Raw genomic sequence first — 14,248 nt, 5'->3', positions numbered from 1 at the left:
GTATGTATATATATTTGAAAAACTCAATAATTTGAAAAAAGTAGCCCAATAGGTTGGGTGCATGCAGGACTGGCGCTACCATAAGGCGGCACAGGCAGCCTCCTTAGAGCGCATCGGCCCGGGGGGCACAGGATTGGGGTCAGAGGGATAACCAGAAACCACGGGGCTTCGGTGTGAAAATTGCCCTGGGGCCCCCCTCTGTACATCAATCCCCCCCCCCCGTCACCCTCCTCCTATATTTCTATCATCCCCCTCTCATACGTTACCCCCTCCCCTACACATGCAAACAGATGCACATGTAGACACACACACATACAGGCACACACACATACATACAAACATACACACACACACAGAGACACATACATACAGACAGACCTACACACACACACATACATACAGACATACATACATAAACACACACACACACAGACATACAGAAACACAGACATACACACACTCACATACATACAGACATATACACACACACACACATACAGACACACACACATACAGACAGACATATAGACACACACACAGAACAGACATACATACAAACACACACAGCAAGACATACCTTTCCCTGGGGTCCAGTGGTGGCTCAGGTTGATGGGAGTCAGAGTTCCTTCCTCCCGCGCGGCTCCCAGTGGTTGCTGGGAGGAAGTGACCAGGGCAGTCACTTCCTCCCAACCTGTGACATCATCAGAGGGGACCCGGTCGCGCTGGAATTACATAGCATCGCGTGGCCCTAAAAGCATGGATACACCGCATGGGCAGTGGCCTGAAGTGACGGGCCCGGTCGCAGCTGCAACCCTTGCGACCGCGGTAGTTTCGCCACTGATTGGGGTTATCGGCAGGAGGAGAGAACAGTGCAGTGCTCCCCTCCTGACGGTCTCTGTATGTAGCGTGGTCGAGCGCTAACTGCAGGTGAAAAACTTGTTTCCCTCTCCCTAAGACACAATCTTTGAGCCCCCCATGTGCCATAACCCCCTCTAGCCCCCATCCACCCTGTCCCTCTGGTTGTAAGTCTAGTTTAACACATGTAAAGACTATAGTATTTGTTGATAAAGTGCATTACAATTTTTATGAACAAACACTTGCAATAGAACTTTTTTTTTATTGGTTATGAATTTAAAGAGTCACTGTAGGCACCCAGACCCCTTCATCTCTTTAAAATAGTCTGGGTGCTGTGACCCTTTTGCACATAGTTCTGCATAGTTTGTATGTACAGTTGGCGTTTGATTGCTAGGTGCTCATACACTGCTCCGCACATACACACTGAAACCAGGGCCAGATTAAGAGACCAGTGGGCCTGGTGCTGACAAATATGAGAGGCATAAGTACAGAATCTTATCGACTAAAAACACTAAAACAGTCATAACTCTCAGTGTTATGTGTCTGGTGGAGGTGTTGCCGGAGAGAAATTCATAGGATGCAGCTATAAGAAAACTCATTTTCTCTTAAAATATGCTAATCTTTTTCTAATTCATGCTTTCATATTTCAAGTAAATCCATACCCCCTAACAGCAGTGTCCAGTGAAGTAGGAAGTCAATGGGCGGTGTAAAAGGGTGGGCCACTGACGTGGATCATGTAACCAGAACTCCCAAAAGGGACGAACATGCCCAAAAAGGAGGCGTGTCTGCCCAAAGAATTGGAAGGCTAGCCTGGCATGAATGCATGTCAGGCTGCCTTCCAATCATGCATGCTGGCCAACAGCATCCTGAGCTTGGCAGTCTAATGGTGCGCTCACTCCATGCTTTCTAAGGACTGTCCCCTAGCACTCACATGTCCACTTGTCTCCTTACTTTCATCCTAGCAGGCAGAAGCTCCTGGTATACAGTCTGAGACAGAGAAAAGGTGGATGTAGTGAGTGTAGCAGAAAGGGAACATGCCACAGTGTTAGAGAGACCAAAGCCAGCATTACCTTAACTAATTTCATTTCAGCTAGTCCACACAAGTTTTTTTTCCAAATATCCCTCTTAAGTTTCCATACTTAACCAAGAGTATGTGAAGAGTAGTTAGGGTTGCCACCTTTCTTGGAAAAAAAAAAGGCCCAGTGTCCCCTAATGTCTCTGTCCCCATGTCTCCCAGTGTCCCCATTTCACTAGGGGACACTGTGAGACATGGGGACACTGAGACACTTGGGGACACTAAGACTATGTATCACAATATATGTGTCCCCATGTCACTAGTGGACACTGAGACACTTGGGGACACTGGGAGACATGAAGACACTGGGAGACATGGGGACACTGAGACATGGACACACAGACACTAGGGACACTGAGACACTTGAGTACATTGTGTCCCCAAATGTCTCAGTGTTCCCAGATCTCAGTGTCCCTTAGAGTCTGTGTCCCCATGGGTGTCTGTATCCCTGTGCCTCCAAGTGTCTCAGCATCCCCAGAGGTCTCCTTGTGTCCCCCTTGTCTCATAGTGTCCCCATGTCTCACTGCAGCCTTTACCCCATCCCTCACTTCTCTGAGCTGTCTCTGCAGGCTGGGAGCTGCTGTCTGGACTCTCTGTGCTGTGTAGCTGCTCCCCCGCGAATCAGTGACTAGAGAGATGCAGGTATATGCTGTAACTTCCTGTCTCTGCCTCTCTCCACACACACAGCGACCCCTACTGACTGGTGCTGGTATTGCAGAGTAATCTCTGTTTATACTGAGAAAAATACCGGCATTTGTATAGCTGGTATTACAGCAATATCAGCACCGGCCAGGCAGCCTCAAATAAATACTGGCCAGGTGGCGACCCTAAGAGTAGTCTGTAAATGTTTTTTTTAAATCAATGGGCCTATTCCATGGGCATGGGCATGGAGCTGCAGCTCCATCAGCCCCTATTTTAATCTGGCCCTGACTGAAACACACAGAGATACACACACTGACACATACACAAACACATATTATTATTATTTATAAAGCGCCAACAAATTCTGCAGCGCTGTACAATGGGTGGACTAACAGACAGGTATTTACACATACAAAATGACTGACACACTCTCAATGACAGACATATACACTGACAGACACACAATATCACTTACTTGAAACACACTCACTGACAGACACCCTCTCAATGACAGACACACATTCTCACTGATTTGAAACACACACACTAACAGACACACTCACTGACAGACACACTAACAGACACACTCACGGACAGAAACACACTCACTAACTAAAAGAAACACTTACTGACATACACAAGCAGACACACACACACACACACATTGACAGGCACACTCACACATTCTTGCACACACATCCACAAATTAGTTTTATTTATTGTGGTTTGGGATTGCTGGTGTGGGTCCTCTCTCTATGTAATCCAGTGAGGATCTTCTCCCTGACATCCATGGGGGTCTTCTCCCTGGGGTCCAGTGGCTCCTGTAATCTCCTTGCTCTTGCAGTTCCTCACTGCTCCCCCGCTCACAGTTTAGTGATGCTGGGGCTGGAGTGACGTCATATTCTGGCTTCCAGCATATCACCACAGAGGGCAACGAGGGATCCATGAGGAACTGGAAGATCAGCTCTCCCTCGCCACACGTGCCTGCCTCCGCTCTTCCCCCGGCATATTTTGGCACAGTAGGTACCTGCATCCAGGTAAGCAGGTGCTTACTTTGCCAGCCATCACCTGGGTTCCTTTTGTGACAGGCCATTGGTTCACCCCCCACCGATTTTTGCACCTGGTGTAACTGCACCGGCAGGACCCCCGGTAGTTACGCTACTGATGCAGATTTGTACTTGAGGCTAAATAAAAGGCTGACTGAAACCCATAGTGCACTGAATGTGCAAGCACTTAGTAGATCGGTCCCATAGTAGATTCTAATGGGTTCTAATACAGATATATTAGAAATATTGTGCAGAGCCTATATGTCTATACACAAGTGTGCATAGACGTATAGGTTCTGCACAATATTGCTAATATATCTGTATTAGAACCCATTAGAATTTACTATGGGACCGATCTACTAAACGCTTACACTTTCAATGCACTATTTGTTTTTAGGATTTTAGGAATAATCTTGTATGTGTTTAGCAGCTAATCATTTATTATAGTTTTACCATTATTAGTATTATTTGCGATTTTTTGTTTAACAATTTTGACTGAAATCCATGTTTCGAAGTCTGAGTGATAGCAGAACATCAAATAATTGTAACCACATAGCGTTATTTCTTGACGTCTCTGACCTCAGCTATTATTTCTGCATGTATCTTACCACTCCTCATCATTCTACCCAGAACCATTTTAACCTTATTCTTTTTTTTTCTTCTTTATTCTTAATTTATGCTTTATAATTTTAAAATATTGTGGGTTTTTTTCAACAGCTCTTATTGTCTTATTTCCCCAGCCATAAAATATGTTTATTGCCTGAGAGAGAAAAAAAAACAAACAAACAAATTTCATAACAAACTAATGAAAACATAACACACTATCTATTATTATTATTATTATTTTAAAAATGTACAAAGCAATGAGCAGGACACATAATCCCCAAACCCATCCCTGTCACCGTTGGTTCACTTTCCCGCGTTTCTTTTGTATTTTTTTTTTTTGAAACGCCCTCGCGAGCCTCCGCCCAGCGTGCGCGCGCGCCTTCCCAAGAGCCACCGCCTCCCCTCCTTCATCTTCGTGACGTCACTGACTGAAGCGGCCGCCATTTTGAGCGGCTGCTGCTGGAGCAAGTGAGGGGGGGAGTTACTCCTAAAACCTAAAAAGATTAATAACAATAATAATATTAATAATTATAACAACGTCACTACCGGCCGCTGGTCTGCGAAGAAGAAAAATCCAAACTCCCACCGACCTCCCTTCCCCCACCCCCCCCAAAAAAAAAAACACCGAGGGAAGGCGACGACGACATAGTACCCCCCCTCCTCCTCCTCCTCCTCCTGTGTTGTCATTTTGTTTTGTTTCAGTAAAACAGATCCCAGCGGTAAGAGAAAGCGAATGGCGGCTGCTGTGTTTTGGGATGTGTGGGGGGCATTGTGTGAGGGGAGACCTGGCTGCCGGCCGCACGGGGAGGCGCTGTAATGCGGGTCCATGTAATCATTTACCGAGATATACGCTTTATATTGATATGTGTGTGTGTGTAAACCTATTCTGTGCTACTCCATGGCTCCCACACCCACCACGTTTATATATTGGGAGCATGAGGCACCGTGCCCCTCTCAGGCCCTGTGACATGCTGAGTTTCTAATGTTTACCTCATCTCCTCTATTATTCTGTAATAACTGTATTTATTTCATTTACTTTATTTACATGTTACTTTGTTACTACAGATAATGTATTTGCTTAGTTTTTGGTGATGCTGTCTTTTGTTTTTGTTATATTTTCTGCATGTTATAGTGCAGAATTACTTTGTTTACTGTGAATTTGTGGATTTATTTTTTTGGTGGGGGATTGCTAGATATGTAAATTGCACATGTAAGTCCCTTATGTTAGGATGTTGAGTTTTTTTGTTTTCTCCCATTTTTGCCCTAGGTTTGCTGTTTTTTTTTTTTTTTAAGTTCTCATGTCAAAGCTTAATGAATAAACTGTAAGATTTTAGGCTTACTGCTTTTTGTTTCCAAGTCATGGTGATGGATTTTTGGTATCACCCCCAGAATATTGTGGTTGCTATATTTTTAAGGACAGTAGCTATGTTTGTTTAATTGAAGGGCAACTGAACATGCATAATGGCTGAATTGGGTATAGTTTGGACTACTGTGCATGCTCTCCTCTACGTTTTTACCTAAAACAGACCTGAACTTTTACCTAAAACAGACCTGAACTTTGCTTTTGTCTCATTTTGTACTTCTGTTTGTAGCTGTAGTTTTAGGTAGTGACGAGAAAGTTGTGAACAAAGGGTGTATATGATTTATTTATTGTAAAAAAAACAAAAACGATTTCCTAAGAATATTTAGCTGTGATTACAACGTATCAAAGACCGTTCACATGAAAAATGCCTTGTGTCTTAACATAAAACCCCACACCGGGATGAATTAGTTATACAAAACTGTATGTCCTACCCTGCTATATCAAACTTTTGTGTTTTCGTGTGTAGCAGTCAGTCTTGGTACATAGTTATGTAGTTTGGCCTTCATTTAGTTGAATTCAAGTTTAAAACGACAGAGGAATGTTGATTTTTATGTAACAATGTATCAAACAATGTTATGAAGTAAAATGATTGAACCCGATTTACTTTTGCAAATCATCGAAAAATAATTACATTGAAGGGAACAGCAGTGTTCCCCACATTGTTAATCAGTATAACTTGTGAAATTGTTTGCATCAACCATCACTTTTGGCTATGCTATTCTTGACTGTAAATGCAGGCAGTTTTAATTATATTGAATTTTATGTGGATAAATGCTTTTTGACAGAGGTGATCTTTTACTATAGTCTGTAAAAGGATTGTAGGTGTTATGTTGCTTGGGTGTCCCATTAATCCTTTGTCTTCTCTTCCGTCTTTGCCCTGAATTAAAGAACACAAACTCAAAAACGTTCTTAATATTTACTGCTAAAAATAAGCTTTTTGAGTATTTTATGTATTGTTGGATTATTTTTTTTGCTGCCTCTTCAAGAAAAAGTCAGGTTGCACACTAAATTTGATTCTTTAGCCTCTAATATTTATTAAATCCTTACTACATTTTAGGAGAACCTTAATGTACATATTAACCTATAATCCTATTTCATAGTTCTTGTGGTTATTGGTGTTTTGTGGTCTATTCCCTTTAGGGTAGTACATTAGATTTATACATTGTACTTGTCAGAAATATTTCTTGTGGCAGCTGTTAAGGGTGAAGTCTACAAGTTTGCAAGTATTTTGTAAGGTTCCGTTAGCATTGAGTTGATTTTGGAATCCTGTAAACCTTGCCCTTTTGTTCACTGATCTTCATATGCATGTAATGTGATCTCCCATTTTTTATTTATTTATTTATTTATTTTAATACAAGCTTTGTTTAGGCTTATACCCTAAACAAGCAGTTTGCATTACAGTGAGTGGTTTTCGCTAACATAAGCCCTGCTTTGTATTTTCAACCATTAAAGGACCACTATAGGCACCCAGACCACTTCAGCTCAATTTAGCGATCTTGCTGCCAGGTCCCTCTAGTTTTAACCCTGCAGCTGAAAACATAGACATTTCAGAGAAACTATGTTTCAATGAGGGTTAATGCAGCCTCTAGCGGCTGTCTCGCTGACAGCCGCTAGAGGCTCTTCCGCGTTTCTCACTGAAAATCACAGTGAGAAGACGCTGGACGTCCATAAGAAAGCATTGAGTAATGCTTTCCTGTGGGCTGTTTGAATGCGTGCGGCTCTTGCCGCGCTTTCGGATCTGACGTCCGCAGGGGTGGAGAGTTCCCCAGCTTAAAGGCACTGGAGAAAGGTTAAGTGGTTGAAAGGGGTTTTAACCCCTTCAGTTTAGCGGGTGGGGGGACCTACTGGCCCTATAGTGCCAGGAAAAAAAGTTTTTTCCTGGCACTATAGTGCTCCTTTAAGGATTCATGACGGAAATTTTCTATCATGCTTGTACTTCACTTCAGGATGCATGATGTAAAATGTCTGTCATGTATTATTTTACCAGCAAGGACTGTTTCACTGCTGGTAACTGGTAACCCCAGGTATCATTTGATTCTAGGGCTCCCCTCTGTCAGCTGGGACCAGAATTGGTGACCCTAGACAGATGCTCTGTTTCTCTTCTGTTTGTAAAAAAAAAACCAAAAACCTGACAAAGGTATGCAGAGGGGTCATTCTGATTCAGGAAGTATAGCTGAGCACAATTTAGGGATTTTTCTTACAGTAGCATATATTAGTTGCATTTATCAAGTTTACAAATTAAACTGCAAAAGTGCGGTGTGTGTGTGTGTGTGTGTGTGTGTGTGTACAAAAATGCACTTCCCAGAGGTTAAAAGAACACTATAGTCACCTAAATGACTTTAGCTAAATAAAGCATTTTTAGTGTATAGATAATTCCCCTGCAATTTCACTGCTCAATTCACTGTCATTTAGGAGTTAAATCACTGTTTCTGTTTATGCAGCCCTAGCCACACCATCCCTGGCTATGATTTACAGAGCCTGCATGAAAACAAAAACTGGATTCACTTTCAAACAGATGTAATTTACCTTAAATAATTGTATCTCAATCTCTAAATTGAACTTTAATCACATACAGGAGGCTCTTGCAAGGTCTAGCAAGCTATTAACATAGCAGGGGATAAGAAAATCCTTAATTAAACAGAACTTGCAGTAAAGAAAGCCTAAATAGGGCTCTCTTTACAGGAAGTGTTTATGGAAGGCTGTGCAAGTCACATGCAAGGAGGTGTGACTAGGGTTCATAAACAAAGGGATTTAACTCCTAAATGGCAGAGGATTGAGCAGTGAGGCTGCAGGGGTATGTTCTATACACCAAAACTGCTTCATTAAGCTAAAGTTGTTCAGGTGACTATAGTGTCCCTTTAAATAGAAACTGTCATTTTGAAAAATCCTATATGAAATACTTCAGTTTTTGTAAAACCCATGTATGAGAAATGCACAATATCACAGGATTGCAATGTTTTTATCAATCAGTTCTCTTGTTTTGAAGGAATTCTATTGGATGTGGTATTTTTACAATGAGGACTTTTGGGGGTAAATATTTAAACTCGATTTCCTGGCACTCTAGGGTCTTTAGGTCCCCCTCCTGCCACTTGCCTTTCTCCAGCGCCGGGCTCCCTCGGCGCTGGGGAACTCTCCTACCTCTCCTGAAGTCGGCGCTGAATGCACACACACGGCAAGAGCCGCGCGCACATTCAAACAGTCCATAGGAAAGCATTTCATAGGACAGCCATTAAAGGCTGGATTTACCCTAGTGTAAACATAGCAGTTTCTCTGAAATGGCTATGTTTACAGCTGCAGGGTTAATACTAGATAGACCTGGCACCCAGACCACTTCATTGAGCTGAACTTGTCTGGATGCCTATAGTGGCCCTTTAACCCCTTAAGGACCAAACTTCTGGAATAAAAGGGAATCATGACATGTCATGTGTCCTTAAGGGGTTAAGCAGCTTTTACCACCCCGCCCCCAAACCACTGAACTTGTTTTTGCTTAAAGTAAGCAAGAAAAAAAGATAATAAAGATCTGGCCACTGTCCCAATAACAGTAAAGTAGACCACGCTGAGATAGAAGACCATATTTGACTAGTGCCAAGATTCAAGGTTGTCTAGTACAAATTCAGTGTGTTTTTTGAGTCCGCACCCAATGTCCATATCAACAAAAGATTCATACTGACCGAGGAAAACAATAAACCCATACACATCGCATGCTTGGATTTCTGTTATTCAGAAGGGCAAATAAATGGCACTCAAACTACTGTTAAATAAAACTACCAACCATAGTATGGCTTAGAACTACTGAAAATCAACGGTAGTTCTAGTTGACACTATTTTAGCTTATAGTGATTACTGCAACATTATAGCTTTTCTCTTATCACATGAAACATCTCAAAAACTATATGGACTTCAATGCATTCAAAGTGCTTTAATTTAAACTTGAATTATTTAATACTTAAAGGGACACTCCAGGCACCCAGACTGCCTCTGCCCATTGGAGTGGTCTGTGTACCAACTACCATCACCCTTAACCCTTCAAGTGTAATTATTGCATTTTTTAAAAACTGCAATATTTACCTTGTCTTCACGCTATGCATGAGGACCTCAATCGTCGCCGGAATCCCCATAGGAAAGCATTGAATAATCCTTCCCTATGTTGAGGTGTAATGCGCGCGCGGCCTTTGCCGCGCATGCATTCGTTTTGCCGGCATGGGTGGAGCCTGACCCAGCGCCGAGGGACATCGGCGCTGGATCCAGGGAAGTGTCTGAAAGGGTTTTAACCCCTTCAGCGATGTCGGATAGAGGAGGGAAGTGGGCACTCCAGGATCCTCTAGTGCCCGGAAAACGGGTTTGTTTTCCTGAAACTGGAGAATTGTTTAGGAGTAGTACACAACCGGTTTATGAAACACACATTTTTAAAATCCCTGTGTGTTAAAAATCAACCCCCCCCCCCCCCCCCCCACGCACACACACACACCATATTACTACAATATTTAGCAGAGATTATATGCTCAAAGGAAAACTATAGTGCCAAGAAAATCCTAGTCATATTATATACTCTGCAAATCAGGTCAACTAAATGACTTTATTTTACATTGCTTTCCTTAAGCTCCCCTAATTATGCACATATTTTTTTTTTTTTTTGTATTTTACTTATACATATAAAAAAAATCTAATTTATTCTATTTCACATCAAATTAAAAAAACAATGGTACATAATGTGTTGGTGCAATAAATGAGAGAGATGCAAATTGTCGTTGAAAACAAACTGCAAACAATGGAACATTTGCTTATTTCCTTAAAGGGACACTCCAGGCACCCAGACCACTTCTGCCCATTGGAGTGGTCTGGGTGCCAACTCCCACTACCCTTAACCCTGCAAGTGTAATTATTGCAGTATTTTATAAACTGCAATATTTACCTTGCAGGGTTAAGGCCTCCTCTAGTGGCTGTCTGTTTGTTTTCCTGGCACTGGAGAGTCCCTTTAAGTGCAAGACAAGCTTCTGAAGCTGTGTCTTTAAAGGACCACTCTAGTGCCAGGAAAGCATACTCGTTTTCCTGGCACTAGAGTGCCCTGAGGGTGCCCCCACCCTCAGGGACCCCCTTCCGCCCGGCTCTGGAAAGGGGAAAAGGGTTAAAACGTAACTTTTTCCAGCGCTGGGCGGGGAGCTCTCCTCCTCATCTCCGCCTTCGTTCCTCCCCGTCGGCTGAATGCGCACGCGCGGCAAGAGCTGCGCGCGCATTCAGCCGGTCACATAGGAAAGCATTCATAATGCTTTCCTATGGACGCTTGCGTGCTCTCACTGTGATTTTCACAGTGAGAATCACGCAAGCGCCTCTAGCGGCTGTCAGTGAGACAGCCACTAGAGGAAATAGGGGAAGGCTTAACTAATCGATAAACATAGCAGTTTCTCTGAAACTGCTATGTTTATAAAAAAATTAGTTAACCCTAGAAGGACCTGGCACCCAGACCACTTCATTAAGCTGAAGTGGTCTGGGTGCCTAGAGTGGTCCTTTAAGGGGTGAAACCATGGAAATGTAGGCAGTTTGCAACATTATATCAGGAGGTGGTTGATGAGTAATGCATCAGAAATATTGTTTAGGAAGTAAAACAATGTATTTCTTTGCATTATTCCTGACTCTTCTATTGTAATTATATGAAATGTATTTGCTTTATTGAACTCAGATATTTATTGTGAAGTCCAAGAAATGCAGCTAAGTTTTGCGTGAACTCAAACTTACACCCGCATTGCACATCTTGAATTTGGAGGTTATTAATAGTGTACTACTTAATTGGTGCTAAAACTCACTTCTGCGGTGTTGTGGTAAATATCCATTTGCCTTATAGAAATGTTTCATTGTGTACAGTTCATGGTTTTCTTTATTTGTTAAGTTGTGTGTGAATTAGGTTAGCATCTTTGCCATTTTTTCCAGGGTGATCTTAAATTCTGCAATCTGTCAGGGCTTAGTTCTGATCTGACAGGGGTCCAATCTTGTGCACTTTTAAAAAAGGTCTGGTTTGGGGAGATACTTCTATCTCCCCAACTAGACCAAATAGTGTTGAAAGGGCCCCCACAATTACATAGACCCTGATTGTGGCCTTGAGTGGGAGGATCACTGCATCAACCCTCAGAACACTGCGGGTCCTGGTGTAGTTGCTAGTAGTTCCTCACTTCTTCAGTGTGAAATCCATATAAACATTAAGGTTACACTGGGATCCTGAGTGCGATTAAAGGACCACTCTATGCACCATTACTACTTCACCTCAATTAAATGGGTATGGTTCCTGGAATCCACAAACATCATCTTACCTTCTAGTGTTTAAACATTTTTTTGGTCAGCTTAACACTGGAATAGTGTCTCCAGTTGTCCTTTTACTGCCTCTAATTTGCTAATGCAGACAATCTGTTATTCACTGGTTGCCAGTCAGAAGTATATATACTTCATTTAGTAACCTGCACTCGTGATGGGTGGCCAGTGATGATCTGAGAGCATCCCCTGAGGCTCTTAACATATTACTGCTGCTCCTTAACTACTTGCGCTAATGCTTCTGTATTTGCAAAGTAGAGGCAGCAGACAGGGGCCACTACTGCTGTGTTAAAGGGGCACTCCAGACCCCTAAAGCACTTTAGCTTGCTGACATGCCTTGTGTGAAGTGTGTCCCTTTTTTCAGTTTACAAAAAGTGCAGATTTTAATAGAATTTTTTTATTTCTATAAATTAACCTTGTGACCCCTCCTGGCTGTCAGTCTGACAACAGGCCCTGTTACTTCCAGGTAATGGCCAAAGTCACCTGCCTTGCAACTACTTCTCATTGAGCTGCATTGGGAAGTCTGTGATTAAACAGCACAGAAAATTATAGGCTTATTTAAAGGGAATGGCTTACTTAGGCTTCAGACAAGAGATCTGCAGATTTTGCAAGCTGCTTTTAGATATACCCTTTTGAAAAAATGCATATACATTTTAATTGGGTATAAACTACTAAATATTTTTTTATTCGGTCAGTCCCTTTAGGATCTTAAAAATGTAATTTTAGGACCAATATAGAATACACAACAGATTGACTGCACACAAAATGTTGAATCTATCCATTTAAACTTTTGAGTCTATTTTTGTTTAAGGTAAAAAAAAAAATGCCTGTGTGTGTTTGATATTGGCTAACTGTGCAACCATTGGTTCTCTGGCATATAAAACTAAGGTAAACTCTACCCTGCTTCACAAAAACTGGAGATTTTAAGACTTCTTGGATGTGTCAAGGTTAGGTGTAGATTAACTATACATTACTCTGGATTCTAAATGTCTGTTAATTAGGTTTCATATTGCGTGCAAATATTGCTATATCACTCTTTATTAAAATAATGGAAATTTTCATGTATTGATTAGTGAAGTGTCAAAATACTTCATGTTTGCAGGATATAGTAAATATGCTTTTAAGATTACTTTATATGTACCTGTTTTGCTGGTTGAATATTTTGCACTGCATTATGGTCACTCATATCAACATTTTCCTTTTGACTATAAAATCGTTTGACATATATGAACATGTCTTATTTCCTGGTATGAAATATATTCTAGATATTAATGTTTGTGGTTTTATACACTGTAGTGCTGTTATATGGAATTTATGGAACATTTGGTAATTACAGTGTGTGGTAATATATTGAGTACATAATAACTTGAATTGTCATTCTGGAATTAATCAGTTGTGAACATGTTGACTACAAAAATTTAAGCTTTTCTTTTTTTATATTGTGGCATATACCAGGCTTCTCATTTCCAAGGAGATTATATGGGTTTACAGCAAGCTGATCACGGTCAATAATTTTGTATATTTCCCTAAATAACACTTTTTTTTTTTTTTTTTTAAAGCAAGTCATTGTTTCTTTTATTCCTGTTAGTTATTTTTGTAATAAAATAGCTCTTGATATTACCAAGTCAATTTATCGCTTTATTGTATATTTGTTTAGAAGACATACAGCATTTTATCTTGGTGGTAACAATCTGACATACCCTGTAATGTATTGTGCTACTAACCTAATGCTACCAATCCTTTTATCCATGTTGATACTGTTTTGCCACCTTGTACATCAAAGGAAGCTTATGTTGTAACTTAAAGAACATCTGTCGTGTTAAGCACTTTACAGGGACTACCATGTTTATATCTTAAAATTGTGCTAAGCAAACTGTTTGTAAATATATAACTGAAACACTCTACAGATTTCTTGCCATAGTGGACTCCACGTAATTGAGTCCAGGCACAGTAAGAATTATGGTAAGCCACTCTAAATGATGGGGTAGATTTGCATACAAGTATGCGGTCTCCTTCCCCCCCCCCCCCCCATTAAACACCATGCTAGAAAAGATATAAGCTCTGAGCTTCAGTCTTGTGCTAACGCACATTAAAGAGGGTACAAAGCTGGTGTATGGAATATCCCTAGAGAAGGTGAAATGGTTTCTAGATTTTCTTGAATGTTCGCTATAAAATGTCAGGCATCTTTTACACATTATGGGAAAATATGCAGTACCCATGCACCACTAGTTGCCAGGCATACTAGAGGTCATTTGACAACATGCACCTGGAGCAATGGAGTATAGAGTGATAATGTCTAATTCTGGAAATTGATTTTGCATCCATGTTTGATACTCCATAGCAATCTGCAAACATTTTGTT

At 41.3% G+C, this 14,248-nt stretch overlaps 1 protein-coding gene across 1 annotated transcript in view; it reads left to right on the top strand.

Annotated features, from left to right (window-relative positions):
- The first annotated feature begins 4,853 nt into the window (after positions 1–4,853).
- Positions 4,854–14,248, top strand: part of CPNE1 (copine 1) — a 104,474-nt gene continuing 95,079 nt past the window's right edge. The window contains exon 1 of the mRNA XM_063455755.1: positions 4,854–4,943. The gene's annotated coding sequence lies outside the window, so the exon portion shown is untranslated. The remainder of the gene's footprint in view (positions 4,944–14,248) is intronic.

This window comes from Pelobates fuscus, chromosome 5 (assembly GCF_036172605.1).
Source record: "Pelobates fuscus isolate aPelFus1 chromosome 5, aPelFus1.pri, whole genome shotgun sequence".
Lineage (NCBI taxonomy): Eukaryota > Metazoa > Chordata > Amphibia > Anura > Pelobatidae > Pelobates > Pelobates fuscus.
The sequence above is the reverse complement of the archived record's forward strand: the minus strand, read 5'-3'. Positions and strand labels throughout refer to the sequence as shown.